The sequence below is a fragment of the Dendrobates tinctorius genome, unplaced genomic scaffold (assembly GCF_039654945.1).
Source record: "Dendrobates tinctorius isolate UK_male_01 unplaced genomic scaffold, ASM3965494v1 ptg000028l, whole genome shotgun sequence".
Classification (NCBI taxonomy): Eukaryota; Metazoa; Chordata; class Amphibia; order Anura; family Dendrobatidae; genus Dendrobates; species Dendrobates tinctorius.
This window is the reverse complement of record NW_027361696.1, coordinates 55,953,465-55,965,549: the sequence shown is the minus strand read 5'-3', so window position 1 is coordinate 55,965,549 and position 12,085 is coordinate 55,953,465.

Below are 12,085 nucleotides of genomic sequence, written 5' to 3'. Positions count from 1 at the left end.
ATATATTTTAGGAGTCGGAGTTGGTCCGTTTTATACCAACTCCAACTCCATCAAAATGGACACTGACTGCGACTCGACGACTCCAACTCCACAGCCCTGCATGGAACTGTCAAATTGAAAGGCTGCAAAAAAAAATAAAAATTGAACACTAACTCCTCTAAAAACATTGCAAAAAAAGAGCATTTATTGAAATTGTTTCTGCTTGGACAACTCGTTGCTTAAAAAACATAGCCTAAATGAGTTTTCTGATATTTTGATACTGAATATCTATCCTTAGGTTAGATCATCAATATTAAATTAGTAGCGGTCCAACTTCTAGGACTCAGCTGTATGAAGGAGGCATAGTACACGGCATCTAATATTGATGACTTATCTTAGTACTGAAGTCCTGGAAAACCCCCTTTGAAGTAGCCAATTAGTACATATGAACAATCTAAAGGGAAACCCGTAATCGAGACCCTCTTTTGTAAACCAGAGGAAATAACTGCTGCAAACAGCTGCTCCCACTCTGGAGGACTAACAAAATGTACAGACATCCACAACTTTAACCATTAAATAATATAATTTATGGTTCCCGTGCTTCATTTCCAAGATCTTGGCTTGCGTCACTGAATAATAATATACTTATAAAATTGCCAAAACCCCTGATCATCAAAGAATTGCAACACATATTACTCACACCGGTCAAACCTATAAGATCTGAAGCACAGATTCTTTTTCCTGTTCTTTAGAAATGTTTGTTCCCCTTTTCGACATATACATGTTTTTTTCTTTTTTTAAAAAAAGGGAAGTGATGATTCTAGATATTTTTTTCTTCCTATGTATGCAGTTTAATTTTCTTTAGGCCAGGTCACACTTGCATGTGTAATGCGAGAAACTGGCTTCAATACCGGGCACTGCCGCCGGCACTTGGGACCGGAGCTGTTGCTGCATATATTTCTATGCATGTATTTCTATGTAGATGCACACTCCAGTCCCGAGTGCCGGTGGCAGTGCCGGGTGTTGATGCGAGAGACTAGTGCGAGTTTCTCGCATCACAGTCACAATCACAAGTCTAACCCCGGCCTAAGGCTGTGTTCACACGTAGCGTTTTTTTGCTTTTTTGCAGCAATTTTAAACGCGCGTTTTTGCTGCGAAGATGGAAAAAAGAGCATCCCATGCAATCCTATGGCATTCCACACATGCTGTGCTAATGCTGCAGATTTTTCCGCGGCGGAATTGCATCGCGGAAAAATACGCAGCATGCTCATTCTTTGTGCGGAATCGCGGGAAAATCCACACACATAGGAATGCATTGTTCTGCTTACTTTCCGCATGTGGCTGTGCCCACCATGCCAAAAGTAAGCAGAACATTTGCGGATGGTACCCACAGTCTGGAGGAGAAGAGATTCTCCTCCGGGCTCTGGGTACCATATCCCTGTAAAAAATAGAATTAAAATAAAAAAAAAGTCATATTCTCACCTTCCGATGTCCCTCGCAGCGTCACCAGGCCTCAGCGATCCTCCCGGCAGGTCCCGTTCCCGGTGATGCATTGCGACAATGACCTTTGATGACGTCGCGGTCTCGAGACCACAACAACCACAACACTCCTGTATATATACACTGCACAGTACCACTCCTCCTGTCCTGTATATATACACTGTACAGTACCACTCCTCCTGTCCTGTATGTATATACTGCACAGTACACTCCTCCTGTCCTGTAAATATACACTGCACAGTACCACTTCTCCTGTCATGTATATATATGCTGCACAGTACCACCCCTCCTGTCCTGTATATATACACTGCACAGTACTGCTTCTCCTGTACTGTATTTATATACTGTACAGTTCCACTACTCCTGTATATATGCTCTGCACAGTACCACTCGTCCTGTCCTGTATATATGCACAGCACAGTACCACTTCTCCTGTCCTGTATATGCTGTATACATTTCACAGTACCACTCCTCCTGTCCTGTATATATACACACTGCACAGTACCACTTCTCTTGTCCTGTTTATATACACTGCAAAGTACCACTTCTCCTGTCTTGTATTTATACAATGCACAGTACCACCTCTCCTGTCCTGTATATATGTGTAGTAATCGCAGGCATGCCGGAGTAAGCTTTAAATGTAACTTTTATATAGATATATACTGTATAGGTATATCCCTTTAGGGCTATCTCGAGTAACCAGCAAGCTAACAACCGTTATCCTCGCAGGGATCAGAACAACAATACACAGGCAACACAATAATAACTACCCGGTTAGAACTGGTAACTATAAGGCCGCGGTATGGCTGACTATGGGTCCAGAAACCATGATTATACAACTACAGCGTGTCACTTATCCTCCTCTGACGCCCGGCAGAGTGGTGATCGATGTCTGTTCGACGTCTCAGCCGCTGGGCCCAGCCGACGAGGAGTTGACGCAAGCTTCTGGCGTTCCTACGCCCAGGTGGAGCGAGGGCACAACAGGCCCTTGTAGAGTTCCTCTCCGTGGCGCCTCCCGGCGATGGCGGGGCGATGATGGTTGGGGCCTGGGGTGTGTAGGCCCCAGCTGCGGGCTGAAGTCAGACAGAGGTGGCCGCGGGCGACTGCGGGCAGGCCACAACTTCGGGCTGGAGTGGGCTGGCGGCGGCCCCGGACGGCAGCGGGTAGGCCGCAACCACGGGCAGGAGCTGGGCAGTGGCGGCAGCAGGTATTTATGCACTGCACAGTACCACCTCTCCTGTCCTGTATATATGCACTGCACAGTACCACTTCTCCTGTCCTGTATTTATACACTGCAGAATACCACTTCTCCTGCCCTGTATATATACACTGCACAGTACCACTTCTCCTGTCCTGTATATATACACTGCACAGTACCACCTCTCCTGTCCTGTATATATGCACTAAGAGTACCACTTCTCCTGTCCTGTATATATACACTGCACAGTACCACCTCTCCTGTCCTGTACATATGCACTAAGAGTACCATTTCTCCTGTCCTGTATATATACACTGCACAGTACCACTCCTTCTGTCCTGTATATATATACTGCACAGTACCACTTCTCCTGTCCTGTATATACACTGCACAGTAACACTCCTCCTGTCCTGTATATATACACTGCACAGTACCACTTCTCCTGTCTTGTATTTATACACTGCACAGTACCACCTCGCCTGTCCTGTATATATACACTGCACAGTACCACTTTTCCTGTTCTGTATATACACTGCACAGTTACACTCCTCATGTCCTGTATATATACACTGCACAGTAACTCTTCTCCTGTCCTGTATATACAGTATACACTGTACAGTACCTCTTCTCCTGTCCTGTGTATATACACTGCACAGTACCACTTCTCCTTTCCTTTTGTTGGAGCGACGACATTGGACTTTGGGAGGGTCAATACTGGTTTATTATTTTCAGTATTCCTATGGGAAAATAAAAAAAATATTGGAATACCCATTTAAATGGATTATCCCAAGTAATGACCTATAACGAGAACTTTTCAACCGCTGGGACCCCCATGATCCTGAGAACTGGAGCTCTAGCTAGCACCATGGAAATGTACCTGTGGTCGATCATACGCACTGCTGCGCCATTCGCATATGGCTCTTCTCAAATAACGACTTTAAGAGGATTGTTGAGGGGTACAAAGTATAGCAAATTTCACTGATCGGGATGGGGACTGTTATAGTATGTGGGCTTTGTGTGGCAGGGCTGCTGTTTTGTCCCAGTCCGGCGCTGCCTAAGATGGAGGGAGGATAAAGAGATGTCCACTGTCCAGCATCGGCGGTGAAGATGAGAGGAGAGGTGTCACTGGGTTACCGCGACAGAACAGAGCCAGAAGACCGCAGCGGCTGATGGCTCCTGCTTCACCGCTGAGAAGAAGCACTTCTCTGGCGTATTAAAGGTGTTTGTTTTCTTTCATCAGGACAGGTCTTTGTCTGAGTTAGCACTTGCTACAAAGATCTGGAGAGGGAGAAGCTGGTGTTTGGAGTGCTGGAGTTGTTTATTGTGGGACTGTTGCTTGCTTTGTACGCTTGGAGATTCCTCATCCTTACCTGCTTTATTTTCTCCCCCCCCCCGTCCTTCACACCCGGGTGTATGCCTCTGTTGTTTGTGAGAATATTATTTGTGAGTGGAATTTTCTTTTACCCTTGTGTCGTTCCCCTGTCTGTTGGGTTGGTGTACTTCGGTTCAAGGTAGCGCCACTCTTCCCCGGGTGGGGAAAGGGGTCAGACGCAGGGCTAAAGCTAGGAGACAGGGCAAGGGTGGAGGCCCCAGCATCCTCACCATCTGAGGTATCCCGGGGAACAGGTTGAGTTAGAGTGCCCCCTAGTGTCAGGGTCAGGAAAGCAGGAAAGGTGCCCCTGGTCCCAGTTTACTCGCCAGCCAATCGTGACAAGAGGATTATGATGGAAGTGGTGAGAGCGGTGTTCTCTGATGCTGGTGCAGGGCAGGCAGGCTAGCATCAGAGACAGATAGAGGCACCCTATGCACACCACGGTGACAGCCTTTTGAAATTTCTTATTTTGACCACGGCCCTTGTCAGCACATCCAACTAGACAGCGCGTGCACAAAGGGCCTTCACTCAGAAGATTTAAAGGGCCAGCGGCCCCCTTTGTAGTGGAGACCTGCCGGCCCACCGGGCATCTGCCCACCTTGGCAGATACCCAATCCGTGTCTGCCTGTAAGGCAGAGAAACTGGGGGCTGGCAAACTCAAAAACATACACAGTTTCACAGCCACAACATGATTCAAGCTGCCCATAGTTCGGGCAGCATAAACCTAATAACAGGTTCTCTTTAATAATAACTTAATAACTATGTTGACATTGTTAAATATGTCTAAACTTTCACTTGAAAAATGCATATTTCTCTTTTTTTAAATTACTGGTGTTGCCCAAGAAGAAAAACAGGAAATAATCTGCATTGTCTTTGATGAGCTAAACCTCTTTCCAGTTCCATTATTGCAACAGTTCTTGCGGTATTTGTGCTCATAAACTTCGCTTTTTAGAGATGACGTGGTTAAGAACTTCATAATTGTATAATTGCGCAGCTGTATGACAAATACCACTAACGAACTCATAAAACATAACTTTTATTTAATTGTATGAAAGTTTAGTCAATCAAACTAGTGGCATCACGGTAAGTCGTGGAACAACAATAAAAATGATACTGTCACAACTCCTCAGCTCAGTGAATGATTGCTATACTGTTCTATGGAAACTGTCTTACTGAGCTGTCTGTGTCTCAATTGACAGTTTGGTTGTCCAATACCGAGAGGGGCTTGCTGGGCTTTTTGGTGCTTTGATTTACAATTGTGCTGTCCAATCTGTGACTGGGGCGTGCGGGACTTTCTGCAGGCGTTCTGTGTTCTGGTAATCGCATACCTATTTAACTGAGCTGTCTGCCCCTGATCCCTGCCAGACGTAGTTTGTGCTTACTGGTGAGTGTTAGTCTGATTCTGTAGTTCTGATCTTCTGCTGCTTGACCCTTTGGACCGTGTTCTGACTACCCCTTTGTTTTGTCCTTCGGATTTTGATCTGCTATCTTTTGTTATTGACCCTGGACTGCTACCTAACTTATGCATTTGTCTTTTCCTTTGGTTATCTATGTACTCTCTCGGTATTGACCCTGGAACGTCTGACTCTTATGCCTCACGGCCTGTCCATGAGTAGTGACTAGTGTCACATTATGTCTGGCATTATACTTTTTTTCCATGAACAATGGACCCAGTTCGTGCACTCTGTGATCAGGTGATGAATCTGTCACAGTTGGTTCAGGATCTTGCTATGTATCACCAGAGGCTAGAATCCACACAGTCCTAGCTACAGGGGCAGTTTAGTATTCTGGGTGGATCCCAAAGCGCTCCAATGTCGTCAGTAGTTATGTCTCCTGGACTCTCAGATGTAGAGTTGACATTTCCCGAACCAGTTGTGGCACTTACTGACAGATTTTCGGGGGAGAAGGATCAATTTAGGGTATTTAAGGAGAGCTGTAAATTATTCTTTACGTTACAACCACAGTCTTCTGGGGATGAGTCCCAGTTTGTGGGTATAATTATGTCCCTATTGCGGAGGGGTACTCAGACTTGGGCATTCTCTTTGTCCCCACTAGCCCCAGAACGCTCTTCTGTTGACGCCTTTTTTGATGCTTTAGGGATGATTTATGATGAACCTGATACGGTCCAGATTGCAGAATCTAAGATCATGAACCTGAGATGGTGACTTTTGAGGTTGGAACCGCCAGCTCTCGGGCCGTGGAGAGGAGACGTCGGCATGATCTGGGACTCTGCTTCCACTGTGGTCATGCTGGACATTTTCTCAAGGATTGCTCAGTTCGTCCTCAAGCAAAAAAGCCGTCGGGAAAACTCCTAAGTCTGGGTGATATTCTAGGAGGTCACCCAGACTTCCAAGTACCCTTTTACTCGTCAGATAAAGTACTGTGGAACTATGTTTTCAAAACCATTGGTTATCTGCACTTGCTTTCATTGACTATGGTCAGGGCTGACACTAAGAATTTCAGGGCCCCATAGTGGCCCTCTTGAGACTCCGCCCAGGCTCCACCCCAGCCCTGCCCTCTACCACTCGAACTGTCCACAGCCCCACCGCTCTCTCTTGGAAAAACTTCACTTCTCACCAATCACACATTAACAGTTAACATCTCCAGATCACACACATAGCCTAGCCAGCAGCTCTTGTTTTGGCAAAAAGATTTTTTAAATCTGCCACCACGACAAGGTAGACTCTATTAGCCGGGCCCTAATCTACTCTAACCTATTAAACATTTGTTAAAATATCCAATACAATTTAGACATATTTTTAATTTATTTTTCAATTTTTAAAATGAACAATAATATCACATCCAAAGGGACAAATACCACTGCACCACGTCCAGACCACATATTACCACCACATAGTGACCTATAATACCACACACGGAACAAATACAGCCACACCATGACCAGACAACATATTACCACCACAGAGGCAGAATAATAGCACATATAAGGGACAAATACCACCACACCATGCCCAGACACCATATTACCAGCACATGGTGACTGGATACTACAATACTGATCATTAATAAAAAAAATAATACTATCACCATAAGTGCCATTACACACAGGAGATCTGTATTTAGCATGTAATGTATGTGTACAGGTAATACAGTGATTACCAGTGACATTATACACAGGAACTCTGCATATAGTGTCAGTGTACAGGTAGTACAGTGATCACCGGTGACATTATGCACAGGACCTCTGTATATAGTGCCAGTGTACAGGTAATAAAGTGATCACTGGTGACATTGTACACAGGAACTCTGCATATAGTGTCAGTGCACAGGTAAGGCTGGTTTCACACTTGCGTTTTTTGGGGGTTGTTTTTTCGCGCAAAAAACACATGCGTTTTTTTTCCTATTCTTAACATGGGTGCACATACACATGCGTTTGTATGCGTTTGTATGCGCATGCGTTTTTTTGTAGTGTGCGCTCGGGCGCACAAAATGCACTCTGTTGCATTTTTTGTGCGTCCGACTTGCCCCCAAAAAACGCATGCGCACGCAATGCGTTTTCTTTCCATTATAGTCTATGGGTGCACTGACGTGCGCATGGTGATGCACACGTCAGCGCAAAAAAACGCGCACAAACCCGCAAAAAAACGCACAAAAATGCATGATGCGTTTTTTATGTGCGTTTGCACTGCGCACAGTGTGCAGCGCAAAAAAACGCAAGTGTGAAAGTAACCTAATACAGTGATCACTGGTGACATTGTACAAAGGCACTCTGTATATAGTGTATAGTGTCAGTGTACAGGTAACACACTGACTCACCAGTGATTTCTCTAGGTAAAGTCCTTCATCTTTGCTTTTCATCTTTCATCCAGCACAGACCGCCATCACATCTTCCAGCCAGGGCTCGTCTCTGCAGGAAATAGCACAGTTATTTAGAGCTCCACTTGCAGAACACATTACTTATTTTTTTCCCAACTTCCTAATGTATTAGGGGTTTTTCACAGATTGTTAAATCTCTTACCAATCTCACATGTTAGGTGGCGGATCTAAAGGTTTGGTCGGCAGATGCCATTGAAGCTGTCACGTCGACGGCGGTAGCAGCTGCCGTCACAGCAGTGGCGGGGCCCGCTGCCGCCTATACTCACCGCGCCCGCCACGCCACACTGTGCCCACCTCCTCTCCGTTCCCCTCTGTCCGGCGCGTGCCTGCTTCATGCAGGCGCCTTAGGCTGCGGGCGTGCACTCTGCAGGTCTCTTAACCCTGCAGCGCCCGCCCAGAAGCCTGAGCGCCCAATCAGCCGGCAGCACGGGGTATATCAGGCGTCTCCAACATGGTGGAGACGCCTGATTATCGTGTACCTTTCCTTACGGTATCCTGGCCAAGTGTTTAGGGGTTTCCCCCTACTCAATCTCTCCGTGTACTCCGTGTCTCCGTCCTGTACCCCAGTGCCCAGTCCTGTACTCCGTGTCTCCATCCCGTACTCCCCTCTCTGTGCCTGGTCCTATACTCCATGTTTCAGTCCTGCTCTCCACTCCGTACTTCCTACTCCCTTCTGCATTCCGTTCTCAGTCCTGCACCCCTCACTCAGTCCTTTCAGCCGCCCCTCTTGGTTCTAGCAGTCGCGGCATCTGTCTTCCGAGGGCCTGCCCCTAACGGCCCCTGTATAGGGGTCGGCACCACCTGGCACGCTCACCCCTGGGAGCTCCAGTGCCGCGATCCAGAGGGTCCACTCTCGGACGTAACCTACCTGTCATCACAGTATACGTCACCATATAATCAGGCCATGGACCCTGCTAGCGCCTCGGTGGCCACCCAGAAAGAATTGCTCTTTTTGCGTGAAAATCAAGCTAGAATAATGTCCTTTATGAAATCCATGGACACCTGCCTTTCCGCCTTACAAACTACCGATCTGGGGAACGCCCCGTTACTAGCAGGACTCCAGCAGGAGCTTGCGCAGCAGCGTGACGCCCAGTCCCATATTCTGAGCTACATGGCGTCCGTGGATGACCAACTCCAGTCCCTACAGTCCTCTGCTGCCGCTTCAGCCCTACCTCGGGACCCCCTATCCTATCCGCCACCACGCTTGGGGAAACCTCCCAGGTTTAGTGGCGACGCCAAGTTGTGTCGGGGGTTTTTAAACCAGTGCCACTTGCACTTTGAGCTCCTGCCTCAGCAATACCCCTCTGATCGGGCCAAGGTAGCTTTCATTGTGTCCCATCTTGAGGGGGAGGCCTTAGCGTGGGTAAATCCCCTGTGGGAGAGAGATGACCCGGTGGTATCAAGCATCCACAACTTCTTGGATACTTTTTGCAGGGTATTTGATGAGCCTGGCCGTGTGGCCTCCACCACTGAGGCTCTTTTCAATGTTCGCCAAGGCTCTCTCACCGTAGGACAGTATGCTATCCGCTTCCAGACGCTGTCCTCTGAACTAAGGTGGAATAATAAGGCTTTGGTTGGGGCCTTTTGGAGGGGACGCTTCGGTAAAATAAAGGATGAGCTTGCCCGCCGAGACACTCCTACCACTCTGGAAGATCTTATATCCCTAGCTACCCGTATAGATTTATGGTTTCAGGAACACACCCGGGAGTCAGTTAGGGAGAAGAGATCTTTTAGGCTATACCAAGCACCCATTCCCTGCTCTCTGGCATCTTCTAGTAATTCCACTCCTGAGCCCATGCAAGTAGACCAAGTAAGGTTGTCCGAGCAAGAACGCAGGGAGAGAAGGACGCAGGTCCTATGCCTTTATTGTGGTGGGGCTAATCATTTTGTGCGTACTTGCCCAGTGCGGCCGGGAAACGCCTCCACCTAGGCCAGGTAAGAGAGGCCTTCCTAGGTGACACCGATTCCTCTCTGCCCCTTACTATTTCGGCTTTAATTGTTTTAGGTCAGGAGCGCAGATCTGTGGAGGCGTATGGTGCGGCTGGTAACTTCATCCGGCTCAAAGAAGTGGACCAGCTCCGAATTCCGGTTGTTACGTTAGAGAATCCACGCACCATCGCCTCCATGGATGGCAAGCCACTACCTGAACCCATCACTATGGTCACTGTCGAGGTGGAGATACAAGTTCGAGCTCTCCACCGAGAAAAAATGTTTTGCCCAGTTTGTCCCACACCATGCTCCTCGGCTTACCCTGGCTTCATCTACATGAGCCCGTTCTAGACTGGCGTTCCGGGGAGATCCTCCACTGGGGACACTTCTGCCATGAACGCTGTCTGTTGCCGGTATCTCGCCCAAGTCCGCAGCGAGCTCCTATCGATCTTCCTGGGCTTCCTACGGCTTACCACTTGTACGCCGACGTCTTCAGTAAGATGGAGGCTGAGACACTACCACCGCATCGTGCCTACGACTGCCCAATTGAGCTGTTGCCAGGAGCGATTCCTCCCAGGGGAAGAATTTATCCTCTGTCTCTGGCAGAAACCGCGGCCATGTCTGAATATGTCCAGGAAAACTTGGCTCTGGGTTTTATTCGGAAGTCATCTTCTCCTGCTGGAGCAGGGTTCTTTTTCGTCCGGAAGAAAGACAGATCCCTTCAGCCTTGTATTGACTACCGAGGCCTGAACAGTATCATGGTCAAAAATAGGTATCCCCTTCCGCTGATCCCAGAACTCTTTGACCGCTTGAGAGGGGCCCGGATCTTTACCAAATTGGATCTGCGGGGAGCCTATAACTTGATCCGAATCCGTGCCGGGGATGAATGGAAGATGGCCTTCAATACTCGGGACAGCCATTACGAGTATTTGGTTATGCCTTTTGATCTCTGTAATGCCCCGGCGGTTTTCCAGGAGTTCGTTAATGAGATCTTTCGAGACCTACTCTAGTCATGTGTCGTCTTATACCTAGATGACATACTCATCTTTTCCCCTGACTTATCCACTCACAGAGGGAGTGTTTGGCTGGTTCTGCAACGTCTACGGGAGAACAGACTCTACGCTAAACTAGAAAAATGTCTGTTCGAGCAAACCTGATTTCCCTTCCTAGGGTATATCATCACGGACTATGGAGTAAAGATGGACCCCGAAAAATTGTCTGCTGTGCTCAAGTGGCCACGTCCGGTTGGAGTAAAAGCCATCCAACGGTTCCTGTGTTTCGTGAACTATTACAGACAGTTCGTTCCCTTCTCCTTGGTGACCAAGCCCATCTTTGCTTTGACCCGGAAAGGGACCAAACCAAATGCCTGGACTCCGGAGGCTGAAGAGGCCTTTCTCGCCTTGAAATAGTCCTTTGCTACTGCTCCGATTTTACATCAGCCGTTAGTCAATAGGCCCTTCATCCTAGAGGTGGATGCCTCCTCTACTGGTGCGGGAGCGGTCCTTTCTCAGCGGACAACTTGTGGTCAAGTGGTGCCTTGTGGGTAGTTCTCTAAATCGTTCTCTCCCACAGAATGCAATTATGCAATTGGAGACCGGGAATTACTGGCCATTAAGATGGCTCTGGAGGAGTGGCGGTATCTTTTAGAAGGGGCAGTTCATTCATTCATAATCTTCACGGACCACAAGAATTTGGCGTATCTTCAGTCCGCGCAAAGGCTCAACTCCAGGCAAGCCAGATGGTCGCTATATTTCTCCCGGTTTGACTTCAAACTTCATTTTCGACCTGGGGACAGAAACATCAAGGCAGACACTCTGTCCAGGTCCCTACAGTCACCTGAGGTTGAGGAGGGTTCGTCTCACATCATTGAACCTGCCAAAGTTACCACAGTGGCCCCCGTGACGCTCTCTCCCATTCCGCCAGGCAAGACCTTCGTCCCACAGAATAAGAGGTCGTAAGTCCTGGATTGGGGGCATTCCTCCAAGGTTGTGGGTCACGTCAGGGTCAAGAAAACCCTCAGCCTTCTTTCGCGCTACTACTGGTGGCCATCCCTTCTCCAAGATGTGACCAATTGTATAGCCTCCTGCACGACTTTTGCTCTGAACAAGGTACCAAGAAGTCTGCCATCCGGTCTGCTCCACCCTCTGCCTTCTCCTGAAGTCCCTTGGTGACAGATTGGTATGGATTTCATTACCGATCTACCACGCTCTTCCGGGTGTACGACCATCTTAGTAGTGGTCGATCGCTTCTCCAAAATGGCCCATTTCATT